At 44.8% G+C, this 22716-nt stretch overlaps 1 pseudogene; it reads left to right on the top strand.

Moving 5' to 3' along the window:
- The first annotated feature begins 6779 nt into the window (after positions 1 to 6779).
- Positions 6780 to 21581, top strand: LOC149127306 (non-histone chromosomal protein HMG-17 pseudogene; annotated as a pseudogene).
- The last annotated feature ends 1135 nt before the right edge of the window (positions 21582 to 22716 follow it).

Genomic DNA, 22716 nt, shown 5'->3' with positions numbered 1-22716 from the left:
CATCATGCCTCAGTAACAGGTGCCTGCAGGAGCATTGGCTAAAGCTCCCAGAACAGCCAGAGACAAGTCAAACAATGTCCAGGAATGAAAAGCCTCAAATGGAAGCTGTTTTTTTTTTTTTTTTCCTCTTTCAATGCCTGAAGTTGTCCTTAACATTTTAGAAAGCCTCAAAGTTCATCTGGTCTAGTGTCTTTCAAACACATCTTGACCTTGGCCCACATTAAGACACATAGTTCACATCTCCACCTATTACATAATGTGCCTAAAAATTGAGTTTCATAAAACAGTCCTAACTTGCATATAATTCCTTCTTATGTGAGGGTGCTTTTAAAAGTTCATGAAAGAGAACTGAAAGATAATTGGGGTAAAAAAGTGATATATACGCATCATTTTTCCATAATACACATTTTCCATGAGTTTTTTGAAGATCTCTGGTATGCTCTATTTTATCTCATTTCATTTTTCTGATTCTGGCCAAGATCCCATAAATTGGTTTCATGACCCATGTGAATTATGACGCGCAGCAAGAACAACTTTGGCCTCGTCTAATCCCTTCATTTCATAGATGAAGAAATTGAGACCCAAAGCATAGCATGAATTCGCTAAAATCACTCAGTTCACTGGCATCCCAGCCACGGCTGGAACCCTGGCCTGGACCTTGAGGAAAATGCTCTTTCCCTACACTGCGCCACAAAAAGAACCCACACCAGACATTCCTGGAACTGAGGAAAAACCATTTTAAAATAATGTGGCTCCAGTTATTGGTTAAAGAGAAAAACTGCCAAAAAATGCACAATCCAGGAGTCTAAAAAACTAGACATTTTTGTTAGAAAAATGAGCATTCGCCTGGAAATTAGATAAGGTTCACAAGAATCCTAAATTCTAGGGAAGGTTCAGAGGTGCTGAATCCTTCCTCAAATACGTGTGAAATTGAATTCATCCTCTCAATGAGCCTAAGTCTCATGACACTGGACAATTAGCCTAGACTCATCTACAAAGAAAAAACCCACCAGCTCGCTGAAGTTAAAGGCCTAAGGAATGCTGGAAAATTCAGAGGTCCCTGTCTTTTCAACCCTAGCCTCCTCTTTTTCTTATTTTACCCTCAACTTCCAAGATGTCTATGTTAGACCCTCGGAGTGAGGATGCTAACACGTCGAGAGGCACGCCCCAGAGACTCAGACTCCAGACCAGCTGATGCAAAAGCAAGAGGATTTATTCGGCGTCTGCGCAGATGGGCCTCCTGAACTCGGGAGTCCGGAGAGCCCCCCCAGTACAAGCCACACGGTTTATATACCCGCAGCGACCAATCAAAAGCACTATAGTGTCCATGCACACAGCAGTCCAATCCGCGAGCTGATCATGTGAAGGGCATGCGTCTTCTATCCAATCAGCTACAGGATCACATGGGAGGCATGCACCTCGCCATTTTGTTGTTTACTTCTTTAGTAGTTCCTTTCCCTGCCAGCGCCATCTTGTTCACCCTGGGGGTGGGGGGCGACGTCTCGCTCCCTTTGTTCCCCTTGTGGGAGAGTGGCATCCTGCTTCCCACACCGTTATTTGAGTATTAGGAGGCATACAAACTGGGTTAGGTCTTAGCACAGCCAGGCACAAGTGTCGCAGCTAGCTAAGCATAGGGCCCCTTATTGTTATAGCTGCACCTAATTTTAGCTTTGGGGGAAAAAAGTTTAGGGCTGTAATTTTAAACTTTAATTTTTTATTTGGGGCAAAGGTGACTTCTTATTTTTAATAGTGTTAGCTTAAGTCACTCCATCTTGGTTTGATTTTTAAGGTTCTTCAGTCTACAGTCGCTCTGCGAGGGTTGTGTGGCACTGCAGAAGCCCAAAGTCCAAGAAGGCTCACGTAGGGCCAGCGTTGTGACATAGTAGGTGAAGCTGCCACTTGCAACACTGGCAACCCTCACTAGTTCAAGCCGCTGCTGCTCCACTTCCCATCCAGCTCCCTGCTCACATGCCTGGGAAAGCAGTGGAAGACGGTCCAAGTCCTTGGGCCCCTGCTCCCTGGTGGGAGACCTGGAAGAAGCTCCTTGCTTCAGCCTAGCCCAGCCCCAGCTGCTGTGGCCATTTGGGGAGTGAACCAGCAGATAGAAGATTGTGTGTGTGTGTGTGTGTCTCTGTCTCTACCTTTCAGGTGAATAAAATTAGCATATTAAAAGGCTCATACATAACATTCATTGATTCCAAAGAAAACCACCCAAAAGTCCCGTTAGGAGAGCCATCTACCTTTCCTTGCAGGAGGGACCCATGGTGGCCAGTGTGTCAGCAGTGATCTGCACAGTGTCACCCCACCACAATCCACAATGCTGATAAAACAAGCACAATGGGTTCAGGGTCAGAACAACTGGGTGTGTTCTCAAGTGCGTTGGGCAGCTGTATTAGATTTACGTTAGCCCCCCACCCAATCCACTTAAGATGTTTACCCTGGGGGCATGGGGTGGTGGAGGTCTATCCCAGAGGCCACCCCCAGGGTATAGAATATTCTATCTCCTAGAGGAAAAGCAACACCACATAGTGAGCCTTCTCTAGGGACTGCCCTCACAAAGTGTCTTTAACTAGACAGCTTCATATAACAGAGCTTACTCTTCCACAGGACAGGAGGCTGCAAGTCCAAGAGCACGGTGCCTGGAGCTCTGCTTCCTTCCGGAGCCTCTTAGGGAGAGTCTGTTCCATGCATCCCTCCTGGCTTCTGGTGATTGTCAGCAGTCCTGAGAAATCCCCGGCTCGTAAATGCATCACCCCAGTCTTCGCTCCATTGTCACAGGGTGTCCTGTGTCTACAATTCCCTCTGTTTATGAGGCTGTTTGGCATTAGATAAGGGTCCACCCTAATCCAGCATGACCTCATTACATCTGCAAAGAGCGTTTTTCAAATAAGGTCACATTCACAGCTACCAGGGGTAGGACTTGAACCTCTCTGTTGGAGGGGACACACTCCAGCTCACAACAGTATCTTGTGTGCAGAGGCTCTCTCCTACCTATGCATCTCCTATCAGCACTGTTATCTATGGCGTGGTCTACACCCTGACACCATCCTCGACTCTAGCCCCCACTGCCATTGCTGGAAGCCAGGTGGCCACATGGCCCAACCACCAGTGTCAGCCCCACCCCTATCCTAACGGGATGCAATGCTCCTACTTCCCTGCCCGCCCCCTGGCAAAGTTTTAAAAGGACCTGCTCTTGTGGAGGATGGCCCAAGTACTTGGGCCCTGCACCCCATGGGAGACCAGGATAAGTACCTGGCTCCTGTCATTGGATCAGCGCAGTGCGCCGGCCATGGCGGCCATTGGAGGGTGAACCAATGGCAAAAGGAAGACCTTTCTCTCTCTCTCACTGTCCACTCTGCCTGTCAAAAATAAAAATTAAAAAAAAAAAAAAGACCTGCTCTTGAACACGTGTCTCTCTCTTCTCTCTGTCTCCTGACCGTTCTGTCTCTTCCTTACACTCTCCTTCTCCCTCTTTTCCCTTCTTCGCCCTTCCCTTCAGTCTGTTGAGTTTCCCCCAATAAACTATTTCCCATACTCCAGTGTTTGGTGTGTTTTGTGGCGGCCTTACAAGCACCTCCCCCAAAACCTTTACTCAGTGTGCTGCTGCAACCCATGCACGCCCAATCCCCACGGCTGACTTGCAGACCTCGCCGTGCCTTCCAATATTCCTTTTTTCCCCTTTCAGGGACTGCGGAAAAGTGGACAAGGGGTAAGGACCAAGTGTACCTGCTCTCCAGACCGTTGGTTCTATTAAACCTAGACACTTGCTTTCCCAGACTCTTTCTATACAAGAAAGGCCATTGGTCATAGCTCTGACAATGAAAAATAGAAGCGGTTGGGGATTTCAGAGAAGTGTTTTATTTCCTAATACAGGTTGCAATGTCTTCTCCTTTCCCTCTTACCTCTCCTTGCTCTTTCCTGCCTGGGACCTAGATGTGATAGCTAGAAACACAACAGCCACCATGCAGCTATAAAGATTCTCATAGGACGCTAAATGCAATGTGCTAAGGATGATGAAGCACTGACGAGCATTGACTATGTCCCAGGTGTGCTCATGGGCACGTGAAATACAGTAACTCCTTTGCCCCATCAGCCCCATTAGCTGCGTATTATCTCCACTTGCAGAGGATGAAACTTAAATGAATCCAGGCCATGGCTGCAGGGTGCATAGTAGTAACCACTAGAGAAAAAAGTCTGGGGGGTCCAAATGGCATCAGTACGCTGCTACAGCTCCTTTTTATTTTCAAATAATAAGCCAGTGTTCGTTGAAGTTTCCATTACTTGCAGCTGATTTCATTCTTGGCTGACCCATGGGTATTAACTCATAAGGGCATCAAAAGGATTCAATGAGAAAATACATGTCTGTGGATGAAAACAACAGCCAATCATGTCTACAACACAGCAGGCCCTCAATAACTGCATTTCATGGTTCCCCATTTCTAGAAGAATTAAACCAATAGCAAGGCGTCCAGAATAGTGGCCTCCCAAGGATGTCTTGGCCCTAATCCTAGGAACCTGGAAGCGTGTTTTGTTACATGGTAAAAGGGACTTTGAAGCTGTGATTAAGTTTGAGGACTTTGATAAGGAGATTATTTCAGGTTAACCAGGTGGGCTCTATCCAATTGCATGAGCGTTTAAGCCGAGAGCCCCTCCTGACTGCACAAGGTCAGAGATGGCAGCGTGAGAAAGGACTCAGTGTTCTATTGCTGATGCTGAGCTGTAGGAGGCTATGGGCAAGGACCAGAGAGAAGCCTCTAGGAGCAGATACTCAGAAAGAAACTGGAGATCTCGTCAGACAACCACAGGGACCTGAATTACACCAACACCTGTCGGAGCCTACAGCAAGGGAAACAGCCCTGCAGGCACTTTCATTGGAACCTAGTGAGACCCATACTGGACTTGTGACCTATGGAATTTTTTTTTTTTTTAATTTTATTTGTTTGAAAGGTAGAGTTACAGAGAGGGAGAGACAGAGAGAGAGGTCTTCCATCTGCTGATTCACTCTCCAAATGGCCACAACCACCAGAGCTGGGCCGATCCGAAGCTGGGAGCCAGGAGCTTCTTCTGGGTCTCCTATATAGGTGCAGGGGCCCAAGCACTTGGGCTATCTGCCACTGCTTTCCCAGGTGCATTAGCAGAGAGCTGGATCGGAAGAGCAGTAGCTAGGACACGAACCAACGTCCATATGGGATGCTGGCGCCACAGGCAAATGCTTAGCCTACTACACCACAGCACTGGCCCCTGCTATGGAATTTTAAGATCATAAACTTAAGCCATTAAGTTTGTAGTAACTTGTCATTGTAGAAATAGAAAAGTGATGCAGATAATAATGGAGTTCCAGACCTCACCCAGAGGGTTAGAAGGGCTTTACAGAAGCCAGGAGCTCCTCACCAAGGCCACTGAGAAGCCTACCATGATGGACTCATGAAGACGTTCAATATGAAGTTTCTAGCCGTTCGGTGTAGCTTCCACACAGTGTACTGGGTTACCCCAATAGACAGTGCAAGGGGACCATTTGCATAGCCCCAGAGGCGCCACTTATGCAGAATAGAACGTGAGCAGGGCCTCCTACGTTTGTGCAAGGCAGAGGCCCTGCTCATGAGAAGGGTTGTGGGGCATCACAGTGAGCGCATTTCTAGAGCGCGGAAGGCCAGGGAGAAGCAGGGCAGTGTCTGAATAGGTATTGTACAGGCAGCGGCCCTGAAAAGCTCCTGGCTGGCAGTTCCAGCGATTCTGGTATTTGATAATGAGTATAAAATGCCATCTTCTAATGTCAAAAACTCCATTTCTAAAGAGAACAAAAGGAGAGCTCCTGGGTTTCCCTCTCTGGACTGCACCTCCACAGGCAGATAGCTCGGGGTCATGGGGACCTGGCGGGGACCTGGCGGGGCCCAGGGGTTTCCTCTGTCCTGGCTAATGAGGAGCATGCTCTTTTTAGTAAGCTAGTCAAGATGCAATCCAAAGGTTGAACGGAGGACAAGGTTGACTGCGCGGTGACAGCGGTCTGCATGTTGAATAAAAACTTGGAGAAGAAAACAGTCCAGACTTGAGAGGCTCCTGCCCCCTTTTCACGTGCGTTTCGGAGAAGGGCTGTCTTTCTCATCAGAGGCGTGGAAGGGCCCAGAAGCCCACTCTCTTCAGGGATCCGGATTACAGGGCTGCTTTGTCAAACACGGCTGCTTCTGCTGACGACAAGCCAGGTATGTCAAGATGTGAGAAATGGAAATGCTGCACCAATTTTCCAGAACAAAGTCTGCCCCTAAAAAAGGTGTAACTTCATACAAAATGCATTTCATCATTTGAATAACAAAATAAGATATGCAAAAAAAAAAAAAAAGAAGAAGAAAAGACTCCTTCAAGGGAGTCTGCTTGCAGGTTGCAGTTGAATGCAAGCAATAGGATGACGATCTCAGCTGCTATATTTAAAATGTTTTGTGCAAAACAATGTGTTTTAGAAACGGAGCCGAGATAATGCCAGGGACGATCAAGTAAGTTTCCAGGCAGGTTTTGCTGTTTTTTTGTAAGGCTCCTGAAGGTAATGGGGAAAGCTGCCATTAAAATTCATTAGATGAAAAGTAAACTTATATTACAATTGATGACATTCTCCTTTAAATTGGTAGTCCTATTAGTGAGACTCCACTTGTCTGCCAAACTCTGTCTATGGTGTGTGCTTCCCTCTGAACAGTTCTCTTGCATTTTAATCTAAGGAAAACCCTTCTGATATTAAGGTTCTTTCATGCACCACAAATCACGCAGGGCAGTCCGTGAACTAACCCGAGATGCTTCTCGACTTTGGGAAGCAAGGTGCTGAGGTTGCAAGGAACGTCTCCCATTCCAAGCATCAAGGTTGGAAAAATTACTTAAGGATGACAGGAAACGGTTTTTTATGTGCCAGTTACTAAGGCCTGAAGCGGCAATTCATTCAGCTGAAAGGAATCCTGCATGTGCCCCTTAGGGTCCCTGGAAGGGCCGTCTGCCCGGCCTCTCTTCTGGGTTCAAAGCAATGCAAGAGCCGATGACGTATGGTGAATCTGTGTCCCTGCTTGCTTTATCCTAACACACTGTTCCCTTGCAGCCCCTTCCAACCACACATTGTCACCGACTAGATCAGGAAAACAGAAAGTGACCAGCTGTCATCTCATTGATGCGGTGGCCAGCAACCTTAGCTATGAACTGAGTGTCTCCCCTAGATTATTTTTCCTTTTTTATTTATTTATTTGAGAGATAGAGTTACAGACAGTGAGAGGAGAGACAAAGAGAAAGGTCTTCCATCTGTTGGTTCACTCCCCAGGTGGCCGCAAAGGCTGGAGATGCGCCAATCCGAAGCCAGGAGCCAGGTGCTGCCTCCCAGTCTCCCATGTGGGTGCAGGGGCCCAAGGACTTGGACCATCTTCTACTGCTTTCCCAGGCCACAGCAGAGAGCTGGATCAGAAGAGGAGCAGCCGGGACTAGAGCCAGTGTCCATATGGACCGCCGGCGCCGCAGGCAGAGGATTAACCTGCTACAGTGCGGTGCCGGCCCCTCCCCTAGATTCTTATGCTGAAGCCCTAGTGTGAAGGTATCTGGAGATGGAACCTTTGAGAAGTAACTAGGATTAGATGATATCATGAAGGTGGGGTGCCTGTAAGTAGTGTTCTTATAAGAAAAGGGCAAGGGGGGGCAGCATTGTGGCATAGCCGTAAAGCCGCCACCTACAATGCTGGCATCCCATGTGGGCGCTGGTTGGAGTCCCAGCCACTTTCAATCCAGCTGCCTGCTAATGTGCCTGTGAAAAGCAACAGAGGATGACCCATGTGAGAGACCAGGATGAAGCCCCTGGCTCCTGGCTTCAGTCTGGCTCAGACCTGGCTGTTGTGGCCACTTGGGGAGTGAACCAGCAGATGGAAGCACTCCCTCTCTCTCTCCCTCCCCTCTCCCCCTCTTTCCCTCTCTCTTTCTCTCTGTAACTCTTTCAAATAAATAAGTAAATAAATCTTTTTAAAAGACAAGTCAGGGGTGGGCATTGAGTCTAGTGGTTAAGACACTGGTTGAGGGGCCCGCACTGTGGCGCAGCGGGTTAACGCCCTGGCCTGAAGCGCCGGCATCCCATATAGGCGCTGGTTCAAGACCTGGCTGCTCCATTTCCCATCCAGCTCTCTGCTATGGCCTGGGAAAGCAGTGGAAGATGGCCCAAGTCCTTGGGCCCCTGCACCTGCGTGGGAGACCCAGGAGAAGCTCCTGGCTCCTGGCTTTGGATTGGTGCAGCTCCAGCTGTTGCAGCCATCTGGGGAGTGAACCAGCAGATGGAAGACCTCTCTCTCTGCCTCTCCTCTCTCTGTGTAACTCTGACTTTCAAATAAATAAGTAAATATTAAAAAAAAAAAAAAGACACTGGTTGAGATGCTGGAGTCCTGTATCAGAGCATCTAGGTTCAACACCCAGTTCCAGCTCCTGACTCCAGCTCCCTGTCAAGGCAGAGCCTGAGAGGCAATGATGATAGCTCAAGGAATTGGGTTCCTAACACCTACAAGAAAGGCCTGGATTGTGTTCCCGGCTCCTAGCTTGAAAAAGGCCCATGAGGCATTTTAGGGAGTCAATCAGTGTATAGGAGCTGTTCTTTGTTCTCTCTGTCTGTGCCCCTTTCTCTTGCTCACTCTCTCAAATTCTTAACATTTTCTGAAGAAAGACCAGGGAATATTCTCCTCTCTCCCTTCCACTTGGCCAGGTTAGGATACAGTGAGAAGATGGCTATCTGCAGACCAGGAAACGGGTCCTCCCCTTGATCTTGGCGTTGTTAGCGTCCCGAAATGTGAGCAATAAATGTCTGCCACTCAAGCCACCCGGGGTTATGTGTGCTTGTTACAGCAGCATGATCATTTCTTCTTTGTAAGTTAGTCTGTCTGGGTCATTTCTTTTGTATGCTTATGCTATAACAGTCTGCAGATTGATGCAGTGTGTCCAGAAATTTGGCAATACAAGAGCTGGTGGGTTAGAACTTATCTAAAACACAGAGCTAATATCTCAAAACACACACACACACACACACACACATAATTCAGCCCTAAGCTAACTTGTGTTCCGCATGGAAAAACCTATTTCAGAGCATCTTAAGTGGATGCAGGCAACACCCAGCTCCTCCCCTATCCACGAAACCCATTGCACCAGGAGCCGAGAGCAAGGAAATGGGACTAGAGTCTGCCTTTGTCTTTGCCTCTCACCTCGGTGGCTGCAGGGAAATCCCATCAGTTCCCAGGCAGACAGGCCCGGGGTTGGAGTTCCTGCTTCAACACTAATGTTGTGACCTTGAGAGAATTATTAAATCTGAGACCCAGGGTCTTTGTTTACGAGACGGTGGTAAAACTTCCTGCCTCCCCAATGTTCAAGAAAGATAAATAAGCCATGTATGTTCCTTCCAACTGCCCTTCCCTCCCAGCCTATCTCAACAATGAGTCAGCACCCCTGGGAGGTAGGTGTGTGGTCTCCTCCTGGATCACCAGCCCTCACGGCCTCTGAGTGGCCCAGATTTTGAGGTTATGTTTCAGGAGCTCACAGTGGTGGGGCTGAAAAGCTTTAAGGGGTGGGCATTTGCCTAGCAGTTGGGATGCCCACCTCTCCATATTGGAATGTGTGGGTCCACCAGCTCTGCTCCCAATTCCAGCTTCCAGCTAATGTACACCCTCGGGAGGCAGATGATGGCTCAAGCAGTTGGGTCTCTGCCACTCATATGGGAAACCTGGATCAAGTTCCTGACTCCAGACTTTTGAGTGGCTGTTTGGTGTATAAGCAGCAGAAAGGAGATTCTTGTGTTCTCTCTCTCTCTCTCTGTCTCTCTCAAGTAAATAAAAATCCTTGAGAGCCAGCTGTGTCAAAGAGCAACCTCAACTTTGCATGGGGGCATTCCCAGAGGATGATTAGACTCCATTGTCCCGAGGCTTAGCTCTGGAGGAAGTGGCATAAACCCCACTATACTAACGCATCAACTGACAATAAAGCTCATGAGCTCAGTTTTTTCCTATCTTCAGCAAATAATAAGCTGAATATGTATGAATCATTCCTGGAAATCAAAGCTTAGAGACGCTAGCACCTTGCTCTCTCCCCACCAAAGCTGCTGAGAAGCTAGGCCTTTCATATCAGCTTCATATTGCAATGGAACTTAACTTATAATCTATTCATAACCCAGCTCTGAATCTCTTCTCCTCAGAACTTCCAGCAATAAATAATAATAATAAAAGCTAGGGAGGGAAGGATGAAGCAATTCAACTTATTTCATTACCTCAGATCTTACACTTCTTGTTTGCTAGCTTGATAAGGGATATTACAATCTTTTACAATATCAATCTTTTATGATATCCTTTTTATTGCACTAGATGGTAGGGAAATTGCCCCAAATTAATAAAAACCATATGCTGGATTTTGATGAGGGATCACTTTGGAATAATGATTGATCTGGCTTGGGAATGGGAATAGGCTTCCCCCACCCCCTCTTTTTTTAATCATATGCTTTTCAGAGTCCCTCTGGCCTCCTTTCCTCCCCTCCCCTTGCCTTTATGTGCAAAACCAGGATAATGAAAGGTCTTATAAATCTCTGGTGTATAGACTTGTTACCCAAAACTACATTGTAATCTGAACTCTCAGTCCATCCAATGCCTTCTCTATTGTATTGGGGATAGAAATAACAGTATTTCATAGCTGTGCCTGAGTATTTTTGGGCAACTGATAATGTGATGAGATTGTTCCTCTTAGCATGTGGTATGTCATGTTGGCAGGGACCCATTCTTCCAGCCTCTAGGGAGAGTGGGAAAATTCTGCGATAGGGAAGGCAAACGTCCCTAGTTAGCATAACCTATTCTGCAAGCAATGGAAAGTCTCTAGGAAGTTGTTTTCAACATTTGACAATGCTTCTTTCCAACAGCATGGATAACTGGAACCTAATGACAGCCAAGATGGTCCAGGTAGGAAAATCCTTTCCTTTACTCCCTACTTTGGAGTTGCTCCAACTATAGGCACATGAAAATCTACGGGTGATGTGGTTACACTGATGGATGATTCCTGGGCATGGCTTCAAAGGTGCAGATTCACCAGCTCTGGGGTCAGACCCAGGAATACACATTTCTAACATGTAGGCAATCTAAAGACCACCCTTCAGGAAACACTAATAAGGCCTTAAGAACATCTTAGTTGTGTTTTCTTTCTTCTTTTTTTTTTTTTTTTTTTTTTTTTTTGACAGGCAGAGTGGACAGTGAGAGAGACAGAGAGAAAGGTCTTCCTTTGCCGTTGGTTCACCCTCCAATGGCCGCTGCGGCCGGCGCGCTGTGGCCAGCGCACTGCGCTGATCTGAAGCCAGGAGCCAGGTGCTTCTCCTGGTCTCCCATGGGGTGCAGGGCCCAAGCACTTGGGCCATCCTCCACTGCACTCCCTGGCCACAGCAGAGAGCTGGCCTGGAAGAAGGGCAACCGGGACAGAATCCGGTGCCCCGACTGGGACTAGAACCCGGTGTGCCGGCGCCGCAAGGCGAAGGATTAGCCTATTGAGCCGCGGCGCCGGCATTAGTTGTATTTAAGATCATTGCCCTTTGGAATAAAATCTCACTAGGTTCAAATGCTACCTTTGCCATGGACAAGCTGTCTGATGCTCAATTTCCTAACATAGAGAATAAAGGGATTTATACCTACATCATACAGTTGTTATGCATGTCAAATGAAATACCATATAAACAACATTTAGCACCAGCCCTAGTAATTATAAGGATTTCATATAGGGCTGGCGCCATGGCACACTAGGTTCATCCTCCGCCTGTGGCACCAGCATCCCATATGGGCACCGGTTCTAGTCCCAATTGCTCCTCTCCAGTCCAGCTCTCTACTGTGGCCTGGGATAGCAGTAGAAGGATGGATTAAGTGCTTGGGTCCCTGCACCCACGTGGGAGACCAGGAAGAAGCTCCTGACTCCTGGCTTCAGATCGGCACAGCTCTGGCCGTAGTGGCCATTTGGGGAGTGAACCCACGGAAGGAAGACCTTTCTCTCTGTCTCTCCCTCTCACTGTCTGTAACTCTACCTCTCAAATAAATAAAATCTTTAAAAAAAAAAGATTCCATATCTAGATAGCTCTTTCTAATGAATAGCTAATGAATAGCTTGTATGTATGTTCTATGTGTATTCTGCCAAGTATTAATATATATATGGATTTTAAAATTATGTTTATTTGAAAGGCAGAGCAACAGAAAGAGAAGCAGAGAGACAAACAGAAAGAGAGAGAGATGTTTCATCTGCTGATTTACTCCCCAAATGCCCACAACAGCCGGGACTGGGCCATACTGAGGCCAGGAGCTGGAACTCCATCTCAGTCTCCAACTTGGCTACAGGGACCCATGCACTTGAGCCATCACCTGCTTCCTTCCCAGGATGCATTAGTAGGAAGCTGCTCAGGAGCAGAAGCAAGACTTGAACACGAACACTCCAATATAGGATGGGAGCATTCTAAGCACCAGTTTAACACGATGACACCCGTTTAACCCTAACACCCATTCTTGGGGAGAACCACCTCTCTTCAAATGGGTTGAAGTCAGGAGTGCCCACACAGGGAATGCGATTTGCCAGTGGGCAAGAATCAATGTCTCTCTCCTCCCTGCTGGAGCTGCTTTTTTGGCTTGGCCTGACTGACAGCTCTGTATGTGACCCATGCAATAGAAACTGCATTCAGTAGAAGTAAATTACAAGACTTGTGCTTGGAATCCTAAAAAGTTGATCCCACCATAGAAGAGAGTAGAGTGATAGTTTCCCCACGTCTGGAAGGGTGTGGGGAAGCAGGGGACATGGAGGATTTTGAATGTCTGAGGTGACAGTTATGCAATCTGATCATTACACATTGTATTGAAATATCATCTTGTACCCCATCATTTCATACAATCATGTGTTGATTAAAAATTTTAAACAGGAATAAAGTTACATGTAAATAGGCCCCCCGTCCTTTGCCCTTGTGCAGCCCATGCATGCCCATGTCTAGCAGGAAAGTCCAGCAGCACGTCTCTGAGGAAGCACAGGGGTATTCACAGGACGTTCTAGCTTCACGTTTCCAGGGCTCTACTTTTGAAAATCATGATATGACAACAGCTGGGCATTCTGTGGAAGCACCAAGGGATTTCTCATCATGCTAACTTGTACCAATCCAGGAGACTCACAGACTTTATCCTGATATAACTGGGAATTTCTCAGAGTTAAAAGGCAGCCATTGTTAGACTCATCCTTGAGACAAACCAAAGTTGAGAGAAAGCACAAGCCATTCTTAAGGTGGCTCAGCAAGCCCCCCAGGGAAACCACAACTCTCAAAGCTTGTTTCCCACCAAACTTGTGAAGGTAAAGGTTAAAACAATAAGGACAGGTTTATCACATTATCTGAGGAAGCAATGTTTAAAAAGGGAGAGCAGGGGGGCCGGTGCCGTGTGCACTAGGTTAATCCTCCGCCTGTGGCGCCGGCATTCCATATGGACACCGATTCTAGTCCCAGTTGCTCCTCTTCCAGTCCAGCTCTCTGCTATGGCCTGGGAAAGCAGCAGCAGATGACCCAAGTGCTTGGGCCCCTGCGCCCACGTGGAGGACCGGGAGGAAACCCGTGGCTCCTGGCTTCGGATAGGCAGATCGGCTCTGGATCGGCGCAGCTCTGGCCATTGAGGCCATTTAGGGAGTGAACCAACGGAAGGAAGACCTTTCTGTCTGTCTGTCTCTCTCTCTCTCACACTGTCTGTAATTCTACCTGTCAAATAAATAAATAAATAAATCTTTAAAAGGGGGGGGTCAGGGGAGCAGGGGTCGGCACTGTGGCGTAGTGGGTAAAGCCTCCACCTGGGATTCCGGCATCCCACGTGGGCACTGGTTTGTGTCCCACTTCTGAACCAGCTCCCTGCTAATGACCTGGGAAAAGCAACAGAAGATGGCTCAAGTGTCTAGGCCCCTGCCATCTGCCTGGGAGACCTGGATGAAACTCCCTGGCTTTGGCCTGGCCCAGCACTGGCCATCAAAGCCATCTGGGGAGTGAACCAGTGGATACAAGTTCTTTCTCTTCTTCTCTCTCTCCCTTTCTCTCTCTGTAACTCTGACTTTGAAACAAATGAATAAACTTTTTAAAAAAGTAAAAAGGGGGAGTGGGGGACAGAGCCAAGATAATGGCTAAGAAGCTCCAGTGATCACCTCTCCAACATGAACAGATACACACTAAGTCACCCTCACAAGAGCTATAGAAGTCAGCCCAGTGCCTGTGGACAGAATCTCTGAAGTTACCCGGATATGAGATAAGGCTTGTGGCCGGGTGGCTCTGTGACCCAGGAGCGATCTACCAGGGCCGGGTGGCTCTGTGACCCAGGAGTGATCTACTGTGGCCGGGTGGCTCTGTGACCCAGGAGTGATCTACTGGGGCCCGCCTGCAGAGCTGAGGAGCTGCCTTTTTCACCCTTCCTACAACCAGGGAATCACAGGTTTGTCTGGGAACTCAGTAACAGGCTTAGAAAACCCAGCAATGGGCCGAATCTAACAATCCCTGAACCCAGGCCAGTGACTACAGAGAGCCGCCACATTTGTTTCAGTGCCCAGTGGAGTTCTGTGATCCTCGCAGACCAGTTCTATATCCCAGCCAGCATCCCCAGTAGCAAATAGGGGCAATATCAGGCAGCGAGTCGATCTCAGCAGAGGACAGAACTGCTCAGACTTTCTAGAACAGCTACAAACTAAACCAGACTACTAAGACGTTCATATATTGAAGACTAACCCTTCAACGTACAGACAATGTTATTCTCTGACAAGCACCAGAAACTTCCAGGGGACCATGACTTCACCAAAACAGGTGCCAGAAACCAACCAAGTAGTCAGATGAAGATTTCAAAATAGCTATTTTAAGGAAACTCGGCAAAAGGTCAACACAGAGAAATAATTCAGTATTCTAACAGATTTGATAGAGATAATTAATCAATCAGAAACCCTTTGACCAAAAAATACACTAAATGAAATTAAAAACATGATAGAAGTCATCAAAAGAAAAAAATATATACACAACAGAAGAAAGAATCAGTGAGCTTGAAGACAGGCTATGTGAAAACACACAGCTGGAGGAGAAAAAAGATTCAAGAAGAATAAAGAAAGTTTATAGGAAATATGGGATAGCACGAAAAGAACAAACATTTGCCTTGCTGGAATTCAAGAGAAGGCCAAAGGTGTAGAAAACATAGTCAAAGAGATATTGACAAAACTTCCCAAACCTAGAAAAAGATTCAGGCACAGGAAGGTCAAAGGTCACCAGATTCAACCCAACCAAATCTATCCCTAGAGTTTCTAGTCAAGCATTCCAAGGTTAAAGATAACGAGAGGATTCTCAAAGCTACAAGAGACAAGAAGTAAATAAAACATAAAGAAGTCCCAATTGGGGGCCAGCATTGTAGTGCAGTGGGTTAAGCTGCTGCCTGCAATACCAGTATCCTATATGGGTGCCTGCTTGAACCCCAGCTGCTCCTCTTCTGGTGGAGCGCCCTGGTAATGCACCTGGAAAGCTGAGGGAGATAGCCCACGTCCTTGGGTCTCTGCCAGACGGAGTTCCAGTCGCTGGCTTCTGCCCAGCCCAGCGCAGCCACTGCACACTGTGGTCACGTGGGGAGTGAATCAGCAGATGGAAGATCTCTCCCCCTCTCTCTTCTAAATAAATAAGTAAATCTTTTGAAAAGCAGGGGTGGGGGAGTGGAGTCTGGGTGGCGAGTGTGGCGACATTGTGGTATAGCAGGTAAAGTCACTGCCTGTGATGCCGGCATCCCATTCAGGCACTCATTCCAGTCCTGGCTGCTCCGCTTCTGATCCAGCTCCATGCTAATGACCTCGGAAAAGCAGCAGAAGATGGCCCAAGTGTGGCCCCCTGTGGGGTGCTTCAACCTGGATGAACTCCCAGCTCCTAGCTTTGGCCTGGCACAGCCCTAGCCACTGTGGCCACTGGGAGAGGAAATCAGTAGGTGGAGGACCTCTCTGTTTCTTCCTGTCTCTGTAACTCTGACTTTCAAATAAATAAATCAACCTTAAATAAAAGGGTCAGGGGGAGGGGTCCCCAATTCACCCAGCTGCAGACCTGTCGACTTCTCAACAGAAACCTTACAGGCCAGGAGGGAGTGGGGCAAGGCTTTTACAGTACTGAAGGGGGAGAAATGCCAGCCAAGCATATTGTTTACAACAAAGCATAGGAGAGAGACAGAAAGTCATTCCCAGACAAAGGATGAGAGAATTTATCACCTTCAGACCCAAGAATATTGTATACAGCTAAGCATATGAGGGAGAGATAAAGATATTCCCGGACAAAAGATGAGAGAATTTATCATTTTCAGACCTGTGTTCCAAAAAGAAATGTTAAAGAGAGTTCTTCAAACTTAAAGAGACAAGTAAGAAGAAAATATCAGAATGTAGAAAACTCACTGGGAAGAATAACTGCACAAAGAAATTCAGAATGTTCTAACACTTTAAACATGGTATGTAAGCCATTTATATCATGACAATGAAAACAAAAATTATGATTGCTACACTAAGATGTTAAGAAACAGGCAACATGGAAAGAGATCAAAAATATAAAATATAGAGAGGAACAGAGCACAAATATACAGTGCTTTTTTATGATTTATCTTTTTGTTTTGTCTCTTCTGTTTTTATGATCAATTTAAGTTGTTATTTCAAGATACTTGTTATAGCCAAAAGAAGTTCTTTGTAAGCCTTATGGTAATCACAAAACAAAGCCTATAAATAGACTTAACAAAATAATAATTGCTAGAAAAAAGACATTTACCAACAAATGGAGATTTTAATTTAAGGACAAAGAAAGAAAACTGCAGTAAAAATTAAAAAAAAAACAACAAGTATCAAAATGGCAGATGCACAACCTTATCTATTATTAATTACCTTAAATATCAATGGATTAAATTCTCAAAAAAAAGACATAGTGACTGAAAGGATTCAAAAATAGGACTCAACTATATGCTGCCTACAAGAAACTCACTTCATCTCTAAGGATACACATAGTCAGAAGGTGAAAGGACAGAACAAGGTAATCCATGCAAATCAAACCCAAAAGAAAGCAGAAATGACCATAAGAATCTCAGATTAACTAAATAGACTCAAATCAAAAACAGCAAAAAGAGACCAGGAAGATCATTATATAATGAAAAGGAGTTCAATCCAGCAAGAGGAAAAAATACTTGCAATTATATATTCAACTATGATTGGAGCACCCAAATACATAAAGCAAATAATAATTGACAAGGGAGAGATAGACTCCAGTACAATAATAGACAGGGACATTAGCACTCTACTTTCAGAAGTGGGCAGATCATCTGGACACAATATCAACAAAGAAACAGCAGAATTAAATTGCATCCTAGATCAACTGGACTTAACAGACATCTACAGAACTTTCCATCAAACAGCTGCAGAATACATATTCTTCTCAATAGCATATGGAATACTTTCCAGGCTGGATCATATATTAAGTCACAAAGCAAGTCTCAAGAAACATAAAAGAATAGAAATCACTGGCCAGCCCCGCAGCTCACTAGGCTAATCCTCCGCCTGCAGCATCAGCACACCGGGTGCTAGTCCCTGTTGGGGCGCCGGATTCTGTCCCGCTTTCTCCTCTTCCAGTCCAGCTCTCTGCTGGACTTGGGCCCTGCACCTGCATGGGAGACCAGGAGAAGCACCTGGCTCCTGGCTTTGGACCAGCGCAGTGTGCTGGCCACATCGTGCCAGCCGTAGCAGCCACTGCGGGGTGAACCAACGGAAAAGAAAGACCTTTCTCTCTGTCTCTCACTGTCCACTCTGCCTATCAAAAAAAAACAAACAAACAAACAAAAAAAACCCTCAATGTGATTTCTATTCTGACAACAATGCAATCAAGGTAGAAATCAAAAAACAACAAAAAAGGTTGTAAACCAGACAGATACATGAAAATTAAACAGCTGACTCCTTAAACAACCAATGGATCAGGAATAAATCAAGGAAGATGTTCTAAAATTTCTTAAATAAAAATGGAAACGCAACATACCAAAACCTATGGGATATTGCAAAAACAGTATTAGAAGGAAGTTTATAGCAACCAGGGTCTGCAAACAAGCTATCAAAAAATAAAAAGATCTCAAACAACTTATCTAGGCACCTTGAGAACTAGAAAAACAAGAAGAAATCCAAAAGTTCTAGAAGGAAAGAAATAACACTCAGAGCACAAATAAATGACATAGAGACAAAAAAATGCAAAAAAAAAAAAAAAAAGAAAAAACCACCATGAAATGAAATGAAGACTTGGTTCTTTGACAAGGTAAAGTTGATAGACCTTTAGTTAGACTAAGCAAGAAAAACAAGTTTCAAATACATAGAATCATAAATCAAAATGGCATTATCATTGACACCACAGAAATACAAAAGATTGTTAGAAATTACTATGAACAACTATATGGCGACTAATTCAATAACCTACAAGAAATGAACAAATTCTTGGACACATTTACCTTGCCCAGACTGAATCATTAGGAAATAAAATACCTAAGGAGACCAATAGCAAGTAGTGAGATTGAATCAGTAATTAAAAATTTACCACCAAAAAATCACTATGTTCCTAAAATTGTATTTATGAAATGCATGAAGTTAGTATACCTTAAATAAAAGGCTCCTGGGAAAGCAAATTAAGAAAAGAAGAAGTTATTTCAACTGTGAACAGGTAAACAAGATTAGAATTTTTAAAAAAATACATAGTTTAATTGATTGTTGAAATAACAGAAAGTCCATAGTCAAATCTATGTATTTATGAGAACCTGGTACATGATTTTTTAATTCTGGGCGGGGAAGGAAATTGTATTAGAAGGCTGAATGATGTGGAGTCATTTTTGCTTGGGTTAAGATGCTGATTCCACCAATTAAATCTGTATAAATTGAGTTAAAAAAAATTGACCATTAAAAATAGCCCAAAACCAGATGGCTTCACTGATGTATTCTACCAACATTTAAAGAAAAATTAACACTAACCATGAATTATTCCAAAAAATATAATAAATTCTACCAAATTTATATGAGGCCAGCATTTCCTTGATACCAAAATCAGACAGACACAACAAAAGAAAGCTACAGACCAATATCCTTGATGAACATAAATGCAACAATCCTCAACAAAAATCTATCAAATCAAATCCAGGGCACATTAAAAATATCATTCTCTCTGATCAACAGAAATTTATGAGGATGCAATGATGGTTCAACAGATGCAAATAACAAATGTGATATACCGTATCAACAGAATAAAGGACAAAAATTCTCTACAGAAGCAGAAAAGGAATTTGTTAAAATTCAACGTCACTTCATGATTAAGAAACTGACCAAATTAGGTATAGAAGGAAGAAAGTACAACATAATAAAGGCCATATTCAATGAGCCAACAGCTAAAATTATATTAAACGAGAAGGGCTGGCACTGTGGCATAGTGGGTTAAGCCACCATGAGCAGTGCTAGCATCCCATATGGGTACCAGTTCAATTCCCAGCTACCCCTCTTCTGATCCAGCTCCCTGCTAGTGTGCCTGGAAAAGCATCAGAAGACGGCCCACATGTTTAGGCCCCTGCACCCATGTGGGAGACCCAGATGAATCTCCTGGCTCCTGGCTTTGGTCTGGCCCTGCTCTGGCAGGGCCAGCAGATGGAAGATTTTTTCTCTCTCTCTCTTTCTCTCTCTCTCTCTCTTCCTCTCTCTCTCTCTCTTTCTCTCTTCCATCCCTACTCCCTTCTGTAACTCTGTCATTCAAATAAAATAAATAAATCTTTAATAATATATATTAAATGAGAAAAGGTTGTGATCTGGAACAAGATAAAGATGCCCATTACTTTTATTTAACATAGCGCTGGAAGTCCTAGCTCTAGCAATTCAGCAAGAAAAAGAAGTAAAAGTCACCCAAATTGGAAAGGAAGAAGTCAAATTGTCACCGCATATGATATGATCTTATATATAGAAAAACCCAAAAAGTCCACCCAAAAGTTTCTAGAACTAATAAGCAAATTCAGCCAGTTGCAGGATACAAAGTCTATATGTAAAAATCAGTAAAATTATTATACCCACCAATGGTAAATCATCTGAAAAAGAAATCAAGAAAGTAATGCCATTTCTATTAACTATCAAATAATAGTAATAATAAAACACCTAGGAACAAATTTATCCAATGAAGTAAAAGATCTCTACAATGAAAACTCTAAACCAGTTTGAAAAGGACACAAAGAAATGGAAAGACATCCCATGTTCACGGATTAGAAGATTCAATATTATTAAAATGTACATACTACCCAAGGTGACTTACAGATTCAGTGCAATCTCTATCAAATCCCAACATTTTTCACAAACTAGAAGAAAAAAAGAAAGCACTACTAAAATTTGTATGGAAACACAAAAGATCATGAAGAGGCAAAATGATGTTGAACAACAATAATCAAAGCAGCAGGCATTAAACTACCTGGTTTTACAATAAATCGCAGGGGCCACCATTGTGGCACAGTGGGTAAAGCAGCAGCCTGCAACACTGGCATCCTATATGGGCACTGGTTTGTGTCCCAGCTGCTCCACTTCTGGTCCAGCTCCCTGCTAATGGCCCAAGTGCTTGGGCCCCTGCTACTCACATACCAGATCCAGATAAAGCTCCTGATTCTGACTTGCTCAGCCCTGGCTGTTATGGCCATTTGGGGAGTGAACCAATAGATAAAAGACCTCTCTCTCTGTGACCCTGACTTTCAAATAAATAAAATCTTAAAGTAAATAAATAAATTACAAAGCTACAGTCATTAAAGTAGCATAGCATTGATTTAAAAATAGATCCACAGACCAAGGGAACAGAATGTAGACCCTAGAAGTAAACCTATGCACCTACAGTCAACGGACTTTTGACCAAGCTATTAAGAACATGAATTGGAAAATGGATAGTCTTTGTAACCAACAGTGCCAGGGAAATTTGATATACGCATGCAGCAGAATGAAACTTGATCCCTATCTCTCACCATTTTCAAATACTCAGCTCAAAATAGATGAAAGCCATAAATGTGAGACCTGAAACTTTAAGACCATTAGAAGAAAACATACAGAAAACACTTATGGACACCGGAATGGGCACGGACTTTCTGCATCAGATGCCAAAAGTACAAGACATAAAAGCAAAAATAGGAGAGCAGTGTAAAGACCAAGAGGCAAGAACCACCCCAGACCAACCAAAGCCTGCGTGTCCAGTGCCTGTGTGCCCCAGCTGCCACCACCACACCCAAAAGAAAGACTGAAGAGGACGCTAAAGGAGACAAGGCCAAGGTGAAGGACAAACCACAGAGAAGATCCAAAGGTTATCTGCTAATCAGCTCCTCCAGAGCCAGAACCTAGGCCTAAAAAGGCCCCTGCAGAAAAAGGGAGAGAAGGAATCCAAAGGGCAAAAGGGAAAGGCTGATGCTGGCCAGGAAGGGAATCACCCTGCAGGAGACGGAGATGCCAGAATAGACGAGGCACGGCCAGCTGCAGGTGCAAGTGCAAGACATGCCAAGAGAAGTGTGTGCATTTTTGATAACTGTACTTCTGGTAATTGAACAGTTTGAAATACTTTATAAATTGTTATAAAAATCCAGAATTTTGTTTCATTTCTTTTTTTAAAGCTATGTTGTTAGCACACAGAACACTTCATTGTTGCTTTGGGGGAAGGGGCATAGGTCACTCCCAGAAGGTCTCAAACTGGACTGATATGGGGGAACACACATTTTCCTTCTAGTTTTGAGACCTCCTCTCGGCTCCCAGGAGGGATTCCCTCCCTGCCTTTGACACCCAGCCACCAGGACACAAAACCTTGTGGTGTAGAAAAACTAAATTTGACTTTATGTCCTCTTCCTCCTCCCTGTCTGTCTTCAGCATACTTGACTTCCTCAAGCCCAGAGGCCTACTGGGACCCGACCCTGACAATTTTGTTCCCAGTGCGACAGGCAGGCTTGAGAGCGACACCACGGAGACGTGTCTCTCAAACACACAACGGTCCCTTTGCTGGATGGTGGATCTTCAGGTTGATCATTCTGCCCTTGTCATTTCATTTCCTGAACGTTCGGGTGGGTTTGAGAAAAGTCGTTAACATGCTGGATGTGTCATGTCCACCCTCCCTCTGAACTGGGCCTATTCAGAGCGTCAGATGAACACTTCCTTGGGCTCTGTGGTGGCTTTCTGATTTTGGTAGTCCATTGAAGAACTGAAAGTTTATGATCACCTGCCCACGTCCTGCCTGAAATACCATGATTGTTTGCAAAAAGAATCTTTAATAAAGCTGGATACAGTTTGGCTTGGGGGAATGAAAAACAAACACATGAGATTTCAAACTAAAGATCTTTTGTACATTGAAAGAAGAACCAATACAATGAAGAGACAACCTACAGATGGGATAAAATATTTGCAAGCTATACATTTGACAAGGGGATAATGTCTGGAAGATATAAAAAGCTCAATAGCAAAAAAGCAAACCATCCAATTTAAAAATGGACAATAAATCTGAATAGACATTTCTCAAAGAGACAAACAAATGGCCAACAGGTATATGAAAAACTGCTCAAAAACACTTAGCATCACGGAAATGTGAATCAAAACCACAATGAGGGGGCTGGCCTTATGGTATAATGGGTAAAGCCACCGCCTGCAACACCGGCATCCCTTATGGGCCCCAGTTCACATCCTGACTGCTCTGCT

This window comes from Oryctolagus cuniculus, chromosome 3 (assembly GCF_051225735.1).
Source record: "Oryctolagus cuniculus isolate XC-2025 breed Fujian yellow rabbit chromosome 3, ASM5122573v1, whole genome shotgun sequence".
Lineage (NCBI taxonomy): Eukaryota > Metazoa > Chordata > Mammalia > Lagomorpha > Leporidae > Oryctolagus > Oryctolagus cuniculus.
The sequence above is the reverse complement of the archived record's forward strand: the minus strand, read 5'-3'. Positions and strand labels throughout refer to the sequence as shown.